The following is a 10,533-nucleotide window of genomic DNA, read 5'->3' on the forward strand; positions in this document are numbered from 1 at the left end:
GACGGGGCGCCGGCAGCAGGGCGTGGAAGGGGCGCCGGCCGCAGGGCGTGGAAGGGGCGCCGGCGGCAACCCGAGCCCCGAGCCCCGAGCCCGTATCTTCGATGGAGGCGGGAGGGCGTCGAGTGGAGGGGGCAGCCGCGCGTGAGGGTGCCGGAGTCCGGAGTCGGAGGCGCCGGCGGCAGGACGGGGCGGCGCTTGGACGGGGCGTCGACGAGAGGGCGTCAAGGGGCCGGCGGCGCCAACCCTAGCCACCCATGGAGGAGAGCCCGATACCCACACCCTGGCTCTTTGAAGGAGGCGTGAGGGTGCGCCGTGCGTGAGGGCGTCGGATGCCGGAGCTGGAGGTGCCGGCAGCAGGTCGTCGAGGGGGCGGCGGCAGCAACCCTAGCCGGCGTGGAGGAGAGCTATCGAGTGCGGGCTCTGTTCGTCGGGTGGGGAAAAGAGCAGAAGAAACGAAGCGTTACAACATAACGGATGGTATGGCGGGTAATTTACCGGCTCGAATCTGCGAAATCTGCCCTTCCTATTGCTGCGTCGTTGAACTGCACGAATCGGCCGATTCCGTGGAATCGCGTCGCGCCAGCGCGCCCTTTGGTTCCGTTAGCTGATTCCTGGAAGCGAATCTGGGTGCAAAATCGAAACAAAAAGGACCCTAAAGCAACCCACCCGAGGCTCGAGACTGACCTCCTCTCTCTCTCTCTCTCTCTCTCTCTCTCATCCCCAAAGTCGCAGGCCTTCCTTTCCTTCCTGTGCTCGCCACTGCGTTCATTTCCGCAGGTGGACTCATCCACCCCTGCCCCAACCTAAACGACAAAGCACCAGAACCTTCCGCTACCCCCTTCTCTCTCGTGTTGATGCGAGCAGGAGCAGCTTAGGTTTCCTTCCACCGTGCACCCGTGGGGTGCTTGGTGCGCCTGGAATTCGCATGATTGTTACCAGATCCCTGGGGGATTTTTTGTTGAGGGTTTGATTTAAGTGCCTAGGGTTCAAGAAATTGGCTTAGTGGAGTACAATTGGGTTGCTCGCCATTAGTGGTGTTCGGCTGCCAATTCAACATAGTAATTTGATCGTTTCTGTCGCTAGCTTGCTCAAATACAGTGACGATACAATATAGAGAGATAATGTTTCGATTAGTTTCCATTTATTATTTATCTATTAGGATACTACCAAGCTTGGATTTGGTTGGATGCTTACTTCTAGGTTGGTGCCACGCCTTAGTTGACTTGGAGATCGGGTGACCTGTCCTGTGTGATTGTGTCCACTGTAGGAAATGCAGGTGCTTATCTACCAATCAGGTTCTGAAATTCATTGTATCATAGGTTTAGAGTACATATAACAAGCCATCACAGGATTGAGTGCTTTTGCATCTCTAGCTGAATGCTCCACAAAAGAAACTGTGGAAGCACCAAAGATTTAGTGGTATGGTTCAAGATTTATAGACAATAATTGAGAGCAATAGACATTTTGCTTATGCTTGCCTCCAGTATGCGCCAATTGGAACTATTTGTGAATTGTGATGTATGTGTGGAAACTTAAGAATGTGAGCTTCTAGTAGCGTTCATGAGAGAACAGCATTGAGCTTCATCGATCTAGATATGTGTTGCTTGAATGCGGTTACCTGAACTGCCTGTTTTTTCTTTCTTGGAACAGAAATTTTCTTTATAATTCTAGGTATTGTGATGTTCATCCCTGGGTTCTACTACACACGAATCGCCTTCTATGCATTCAAAGGGTACAAGGCCTTCTCATTTTCAAACATCCTGCCAATCTGAAGCAGTGTCGCTGGCCTGGAGTTCAGATCAAAACTCGTCCAATGGCCCTGCTGATTGTGTAGTGGATCCACCCTTTTGTTTCATGTTTGTGTCAATTTTTTCTCAACCTTGTAGTGGAATGGACTGGTGGACTTGTACAGATAAATAGAGCTGCAAATTATGGTGTGGCCAGCCAGTGGAACGTTGAGTGATCATGTCAAAGTACTTCACTGATACTTTGCCATTGAACAAATTTTCGAAAGAGCTTCAGAGTGGCACCGCTGCTCCCACGCTGTTCCCGTTTTCATTTCAACAGTATTTTTTTCCAGATTACAGCATATTTAAGCTATCTCCGACATGGTTCATTTCACGGTACTTTGTTTTTTCGACATGGTTGTACGCTGCCTGGCATCACACGTGTTAAAACCATTAGAATAGTAATTTGCTATCCTTGCGTAGTGAGTGGTAACTGATTGACTTGCATTACTGTGGAGTGAGCGTGTGGTAATGCGCGTTGAAAAAATAATTGACCCCACATTTCACCCATGCTGTTCTATCTATTTAGCATTCCGTCAATCTTCACGGCTGAGTTTTATCAGCTAACCAATCCAGTCTACATAGGAAGAACATAGAAGAATGAATTCACCTCAAATAAAAAAAAATATTAGGGCTAAATCAAGAGCACAACAAACAAAGATCATAACCGGGTTGCCAACAAAGAGAGGGAAATCATAACAGCGCTGGCAACAAAAAAGAGGACAATGCACATGAAACTATAGCCAAATTCAATTTGGACGAGGCAATCGAAATTGCGACCCCATCCAATCGTGTATCGGCGTCTATCTGGGCACCTTGCAAAGGGCATTTCGTCCATGGAGAAAGAAGACGGCACCCGTTCGTCTAATAGTGCCATCCCCGTAACAAACCCGGCAGCCCAGCAAAATACCAGATCCAAATCTGGATAAGCGCAAGAAAACAAGTGGTTCTTGGAGAATAAAATCATAGATGATTTGGGCGAGCTTTTGTGTCGCGGTGTGGCCAGGTATTGTGGCTTGGAACTAAAAGAAGATGGATCTCCAAACAATCTTCTCCTGGCGGCGTCAATCTGGGCTCCATGCGGCAGTCAGGACGCCATCAAACGGCGCCTGCTGTTGACTCATAATATAGAGCCCGATCTCTCGTGTTCAAATCGTGGCGGAAAAGATCAGGAAGTTATGCATCTTCTTACCAAGAAACACATGCAAATTTCATAATCAACAAATCGAACGAGCCCTAATGCAATATAAAAAGAAACTAGATCCGAAAGACAGAGCAAGAGAAGGAGAATGATGAGAAATTCGCCTAGAGCAAGGCATAGCGGCAGCGGCGGCGGAGAAAGTAAGAACAGTGGGTCTAGGGTTCGTGGAGCCCTCTCTCTATCATATAGGCGGAAGACAGCGAAAACAACCTATCATTAAGCGACACGTGTCACGGGTCATGGATGGTGCCGACTCGATATGGTCCGCTCGTCACGAGCAGTTGGGCTCAAGTGAGGCCCAATAGCATAGCTCGGGCAGTGTCCTTCGGGCTGCAGCTATGTTTCCTAACATACAGACACAAGTGAGAAGTCTCTGACCTTCTGCGCTTAGGGTTCCGAGCGGCCCAAAATCAAAATCTACATGTGCACAAGGTCGGCTAATTTTGTGTTAGCCCTTGACGCACAGGAAAGAAAAAGGCAGTGGAATCTTATGGTTCAAGATTTATAGACAGTAATTGAGAGCAATAGACATTTTACTTATGCTTGCCTCCAGTATGCGCAAATATACAGTATGCGCCAATATAGATCTTGGGTTCATCCTAGAATCTGATGCACCACACTTCTGTAATCGGATCTTTTTGTGAATTGTGATGTATGCGTGGAAACTTGAGAATTTGTTGTTAAAGTACTGATCCGTTGCGAGTTTCCAGTAGCTTCCATGAGAGAACATTTTTAAGCTTCATCGATCTAGATATATTTTGCTTGAATGTGGTTACCTGAACTGCCTGTTTTTTCTTTCTTGGAACAGAAATTTCTTTATGATTCTAGATATTGTGATGTTCATCCCTAGAATCGCCTTCTATGCATACAAAGGTTCTCATTTTTCAAACATCCGTCAATCTCAAGCAGTGTCGCTGGCCTGGAGTTCAGATCAAAACTCGTCCAATGGCCCTGCTGATAGTGTAGTGTATCCACCCTTTTGTTGCATGTTTGTGTCAATTTCATCTCAACGTTGTTCTGGAATGAACTGGTGGACGTGTACAGGTAAATAGAGCTGCATATTATGGTGTGACCAGCCAGTGCAACGTTGAGTGATCATGTCAAATTACTTCACTAAATTACTTCACTGGTACTGTGCCATTGAACAAATTTTCAAAAGAGCTTCTGAGTGGAAAGAGCTTCAGAGTGGCACCGCTGCTCCCACGCTGTTCCCATTTTCATTTCAATAGTTTTTTTTTCAAATTAGAGTATATTTAAGCTATCTCAAACACGTTCATTTCACAGTACTTTGTTTTTTTCCGACATGGTTGTAAGCTGCCTAGCATCATATATGTTAAAACCATTAGAATAGTAATTTGCTATCCTTGCGTGGTGAGTGGTAACTGACTGACTTGCATTATCATGGAGTGAGCGTGTGGTAATACGCGGTGAAAAAAAGTAATACACCCCACATTTCGCCCATGCTTCACAGCTGTGTTCTATCTGTTTAGCATTCCGTCAGTCTTCACGGGTGAGTTTTATCTGCTAACCAATACAATACAGTCTACACATGAAGAACACAGAAGAATGAACACCTCAAATAAAAAAATACTGGGGCTAATCAAGAGCACAACAAAGGGGTTGCCAACAAAGAGAGGGAAATCATAACTGCGCCCTACCAACAAAAAAAAAGGACAATGCACATGAAACTATAGCCAAATTCAATTTGGACGAGGCAATCGAAATTGTGACCCCATCCAAAAATGTATCCGCGTCTATGTGGGCACCTTGCAAAGGGCGTTTCGTCCATGGAGAAAGAAGATGGCACCCGTTCGTCTAATAATGTCGTTCCCATAACAAACCCTGCAGCCCAGCAAAATACCAGATCCAAATCTGGATACTCTCACAAGCGCAAGAAAAGTAGTGGTTTTTGAAGAATAAAATCATAGATGATCTGGGCGAGTTTTTGTGTCGCGGTGTGGCCAGGTATTGTGGCTTGGAACTAAAAGAAGATGGATCTCCAAACAATCTTCTCCTGGCGTCAATCTGGGCTCCATGCGGCAGTCAGGATGCCATCAAACGGCGCCTGCTGTTGACTCATAATATAGAGCCCAATCTCTCGTGTTCAAATCGTGGCAGAAAAAATCAGGAAGTTATGAATCTTCCTACCAAGAAACACATGCAAATTTCATAACGAACAAATTGAACAAGCCCTAGAGCAATACAAACAAAACTAGATCCGAAAGAGAGAGCAACAGAAGGAGAATGAAGAGAAACTCGCCTGGGACGAGGCATCGCGGCGGCGGCGGTGGAAAAAATAAGAACGGTGGGTCTAGACTTTGTGGAGCCCTCTCTTTCTTATAGGCGACTGCCAGCAAAAATAGCGTATCATAAAGCGACACATGTCACGGGCCGTGGATGGTGCCGACTCAAACATGGTCCCCTTGTCACGAGCAGTTGGGCTCAAGTGAGGCCCAATAGCATGGCGTGAGCTATGTCCTTCGGGGTTTAACTAAAATGATCCCCTTGTTCATTGCGTAGCAAAATAATAATCTTTCGTTGCACTGTTGAATCTGAATATAGTTCGTTAATCTTTCTATTTTTAAAGGTTTGCTTGCCACTATGTTTATGACGTGGGTTGACTTATGCAAATGAGGCCTTAATGACCTTGCAGCCTAAGTGCATATGCCTACCTTAACAACTTCTTTTCTGCTTCTGACAATATGTATTAGTGGCTATGTTGATAGATAAACATTTTCCAGTTTACCCTTGCCACAATGAGCCTCATAATTAATCATAGTACATATTTAAGATTAGTTAAAATTAAAATTACCCCCTTGCATATTGGTTTCAAAAACAATATTCTCTTTGTTGCGCTTTTAAACATGAACACGGTTCCTCTTTTTTTAAGGTCAGATATCCACTGTAAGTTTATGACATGGGTTCTAGAATTTCATTGTCTATTAAGTAATCCACGTGAAGGCCTTGTTGTCTGGATGACCTTGCTGTAGCATTTGTATATGTCTACCTGATTAACTTCTTCCCATCATGGATATTAGCTAAATAGTTACCCAATGTTTTCACAATATATGAATGTTCTCCAAACATATATTTACTAATTACTGTTGCAGTAAATGACAACCTAAGGATTGCAAATTATAGTTACAGAGAACAGAAACAAAATAAAGCAAGAGGTTTGGCATGGACATATATTTTTGCCATCTAAAATTATACCCTTTGTTCTTATATAACTCCACATGGACTAATATGAGTTCCTCTAACAAATTCTGATGTTGGTTTAAATTATCAAATTCTGATGTTGGTTTAAATTATCAGGTTAAACATATTCTCCCCAACTATGGCAGCCTAACAAGGGGGTACTAAATGTGCTATAGATTTGTTTTTGTCTCTATGAGATATATGTTGGTACATAATATCAAATGGCTGCTGCTCAAGTATTTTGCCTGTATCAGGATGGCATATTTCACTTTCATTATAATAGGTGACTATCTTTCAGCCATAGACTTGAAGTGCTTATTCCTTCTGCTCACTGCTAAGTATAAACCAAATTTTTTCTATGGGCAAGCTTATTCTTCTGTGCCAGCCTAGTGGTTGTATTTTCTTATCATATCTTAATTTCCCTTGCTAAATTTGGTTGCTTGAACCAGAACTGAATGTACTATGTTATAGAGTTTTAGCTTTAAAGAAGTGTGGTATTGCAACCATATTGTAATAATATCTAGGTTTCCCGGTTTCTCTAAACTTAACTGATAAAAGGAAGAGCAAAGAAAAGTTCAGTCTTTTATATTTCTATACACACTCAATAATAAAATTCTTCTTTCAATCCAGTCCAACGACATCTTTGCTAATACATTTTTCAGACATACTTCTCTTATTTGATTACATCTAACAAAACATCGTACAAACATTTGTCATCTTTCTACAGTGAAGCAACTGACACCACAACGACAAGTACTCTTATGCCAACACTTACCTCCATGCCGTGAACACTACTGTTCTAATTAATGATGTTATGATCTACCTCTCCCTGTAAATTATGTATCCATACCAGGACTTAACTACCATCAAACTTAAAAAATCTTGTAAATTATATGCACATGTTCCTACTCAACTGCCATCGAACTTAGCAAGAGAAGTTATCTCGAACAACATCAATTCTCCAAATGTTATGTCATATATGACACATCAACAACTGTGTAGCAACAAGCGCATGGGCACGTGCCAACCACTAGTTGTTGATATAGATACTGGCCTCCAAATTTCTCGATCATATAGCATGTATATGACTTATGATGAGCTACTCTCAGCCTGGACGGTGAATTGGATAATAAAAATTATAGATATGAATTGCTTTTACCTTTAGCTGCTTAGCAACATCCTTTGCTGATGAACCAGAAACTTCAATCCATGTCTTTGAGAACAGTGCACAAGCTGACAGCATGAAGACCACATAAAACAGTGCATGGAATGGATTTGCAAGGCCATCAGCCAAACTGCATTATTCCAAAATCCATGGTTAGTCAGAAGAACAGCCAATCATGTGAAGAGTTGCAGAAACTGTAACCACAGACAAGGACAGATTTTCACCTTGATGGGGCAAGACCACCAACAGGAACAAAATGGCCAGAGTACCCAGACTCCTTCCATTTCCCAAGAAGGTTAACAAGGAAATTTCCACTGTACTTCCTGTAGAGAAGTTGTGGTAGCAATAAAATACATTAGCACTTGCACAAACGTGAAAGATTTAACTTACTACAGCACTGGAAATGAGGCGTCTACCTGGGATATGAAATAGAGGTTGGTAATCAGTGCAGAGTGCAGAATAATGGGCATATTTGAAGTGTAGAACAGCTTAATTGGATACGAGCCTTGCTGCCCATGAGCATTCTTTGATCTCACTGGAAGCACAACACAGAAGCCTTGGAAATAGATAACTATGAGGAAGACCAAGACGGTAGCAAGCAAATTGGTCACATTTGGAAGATTCTGGCAGTACAAAGCTTCACGAAGAGCACGGACTTTATCAGTACTTGTAATCAACAGATGGAACAATGCAATGACAGCCCCTTCAAATTCAGCGCCATGGCCACTGTTGATGGTTGTGGGGCTAAACGCCTTCCAGATGATATTCTCACTACATGACAGCAATCTTATTATAAGCCAAAGTGTAACAGAATAGCACATCAACAAAAGAAATGAATCCAACATGCTTACCAGATATTGGTAGCAATGAACAGAGAAATGCCAGATCCCAGACCATAACCTTTCTGAAGAAGTTCGTCCAGACATCGACAATGATGCCAGCAAAGAAAAGCTGAAGTATAATGAGAATAGCATTCCCTGTTCCAAGTTGGCTTACACTGCCATACATTCCAGACAGAACATATGCCACGGCTTCCCCAATAGTGATCAGGATACCAAGCAACTTTTGTGCACCATTCCTGAGTAAAGAAGTCACAATACAATTGATGGATATAAGAAGTATGAATAAGCAGGCTCCACAATTTCATATGGTAGTTCACTGGATAGAGGAAGGCTATATATGGAATGTGAACAAAACATCCACTAACATTTAGAACAATAAATTGAAGATTATGCTATTTTAGTAATAAGACGTAATACTTAGTACTTACAGCAGAGCACGATCCACCCTCACACTGTTGTCAACTTCAATGATCTTTGATCCCACAAGAAGTTGCATTACCATTCCAGATGTCACAATTGGAGTAATACCCAACTCTATGATGGTACCACTGTTTGATGCAAGGATAACACGCATCCAGTAGAAAGGATCAGCTGCAGTAGTCGAATGGAATGCCATAGAGTGGGAGCTGGCTGCACACCAGGAAAATGAAGAGAGAAATAACAGTGTAGATCACTTTTTCTCTGAAAGGTATTTTCCTATCAGCACTCTGCACCTCTGGCAAGAAAGCCAGAAAGGGCCTGATCAGATGCAGTACTCTAAAGCCGCCAGCCATCTTCCTGAGTTCAGAAACGAAAATCAGTTAACCTTTTGTATAATGCACACGAAAACCTCTGTGTGATAAAATGATGTAACACTATACAGTCTATTCTGATTAACAAGTTAGCAATCTTTAATACACAGATGCAGTAGGCACAAAATTCATAATAAAACAATGAACCACCACACATTTCATCATTGAAGGATATGCAGACAGGATCCTGTGTTCGATTAAATTGATTTCCAGTTCAACAACATAATGCTCAGTTTACATCAGAATTAAAAGAGCAACTCAAAATTCTCCTTCTACATCAATATTTAAGTTAACTGAAAGGGAGCAAGTGCTGGCTAGACCCAAGCCACAGGAACTCAAGTAGAATGGACATGATCTGCAAATATCTAATGTCATTTTCCTGCGATCTAACAACATGCAGAAGCGGATCAACATGCAGAACTGATTGCCTAGTTGGTTCTCATGTGTGGCATGACAAATACTCTCATCGTTAACCAATTAGCTCGGATCCCAAACAATTTAGCTGACTCTACTCTTTCCACATAGCATGAGCAACCACCGCACCTGTTCCATCCGTTTTGATCGATCCCCGAACCAAACCCCAGAAAAGGAATTTCCATCCCTAAAAAAAGCACAAATCTAGCACCAGAGTATCGACTCCATCACTCGCATCCATCAGAAACCGCGCGAATCGTAGCAATCTACGAACCACCCTTCCCTGAATCTGAAACTTCTCGAGAGCCGAGATCCACGCTGGAGGAGGGTCAGGAGCAGGCGCTGCAGGCTTTATTACCTGGCCGACGACGAACCGACGCCGGGGAGGGCTGTAGCTTCCGGCTTCGCCGCCGCAGCCGCTGACGACGGCGTGAACCCTAGGCGACAAGGTAAGGAGGGAAGAGAAGAGAGACAGAGAGAGAGAGAGGAGGAGGAGCTGGGAACGGAGGACGGGGACAAGGTCGCCTCTCGCTGCAGGTGGGGCCGCGTGGCCTCGGACGGCATCGCGGGCCGTACGATCTGGAGCGGGTGGCCGCGATGCGCTCCCGTGACGTGGAGCGGGTGCCGGGAAGCATGTGGTCGCGTCGACCACGAGGCACGGCTCACGAGCGTCGCCCACTCAAGACACGCTTCGCGGCCCGGGGATAAAAAGGGTTCGGTTTGCAGCTGCGGATGAGTCCGTAATGAATATTTTGGTGGTTTTCCAAGGTGATTAGACATTTATGTTCTTATTACTCTACTACTAGTCCACTTGGATGTTTCGGAGTTTTTCCGGATGGTTTTGTAGCGCAGTGTGGTTCGTATTGTTCTATATTAAGCTCAAATAAATCTGGCATGATATGGTTAAATGCTGCATCATGTCAGAAGCCGGAACTCTCTGACTCATCAATCTCTTTCGGAGAGAGAAAAACCGCAAACTGTGAAGGTCTGGCCGGGAGCTGCGGATATTTTTTTTCTTTCAAGCGTCGGAGTAAGGGAATGTTTATTTTAAGCTTCGTCATATCGGATATTTAATATTAATTAGAAGTACTAAATATAGATTAATGATAAAATAAATTCCATAACCTCTAGACTT

The 10,533-nt window shown here is 43.7% G+C and overlaps 1 pseudogene; it reads right to left on the bottom strand.

Annotated features, from left to right (window-relative positions):
• Positions 1 to 2,077: 2,077 nt before the first annotated feature.
• On the bottom strand, positions 2,078 to 10,076 carry LOC112902444 (annotated as a pseudogene).
• Positions 10,077 to 10,533: the final 457 nt, after the last annotated feature.

Source organism: Panicum hallii, chromosome 8, assembly GCF_002211085.1.
Source record: "Panicum hallii strain FIL2 chromosome 8, PHallii_v3.1, whole genome shotgun sequence".
NCBI lineage: Eukaryota > Viridiplantae > Streptophyta > Magnoliopsida > Poales > Poaceae > Panicum > Panicum hallii.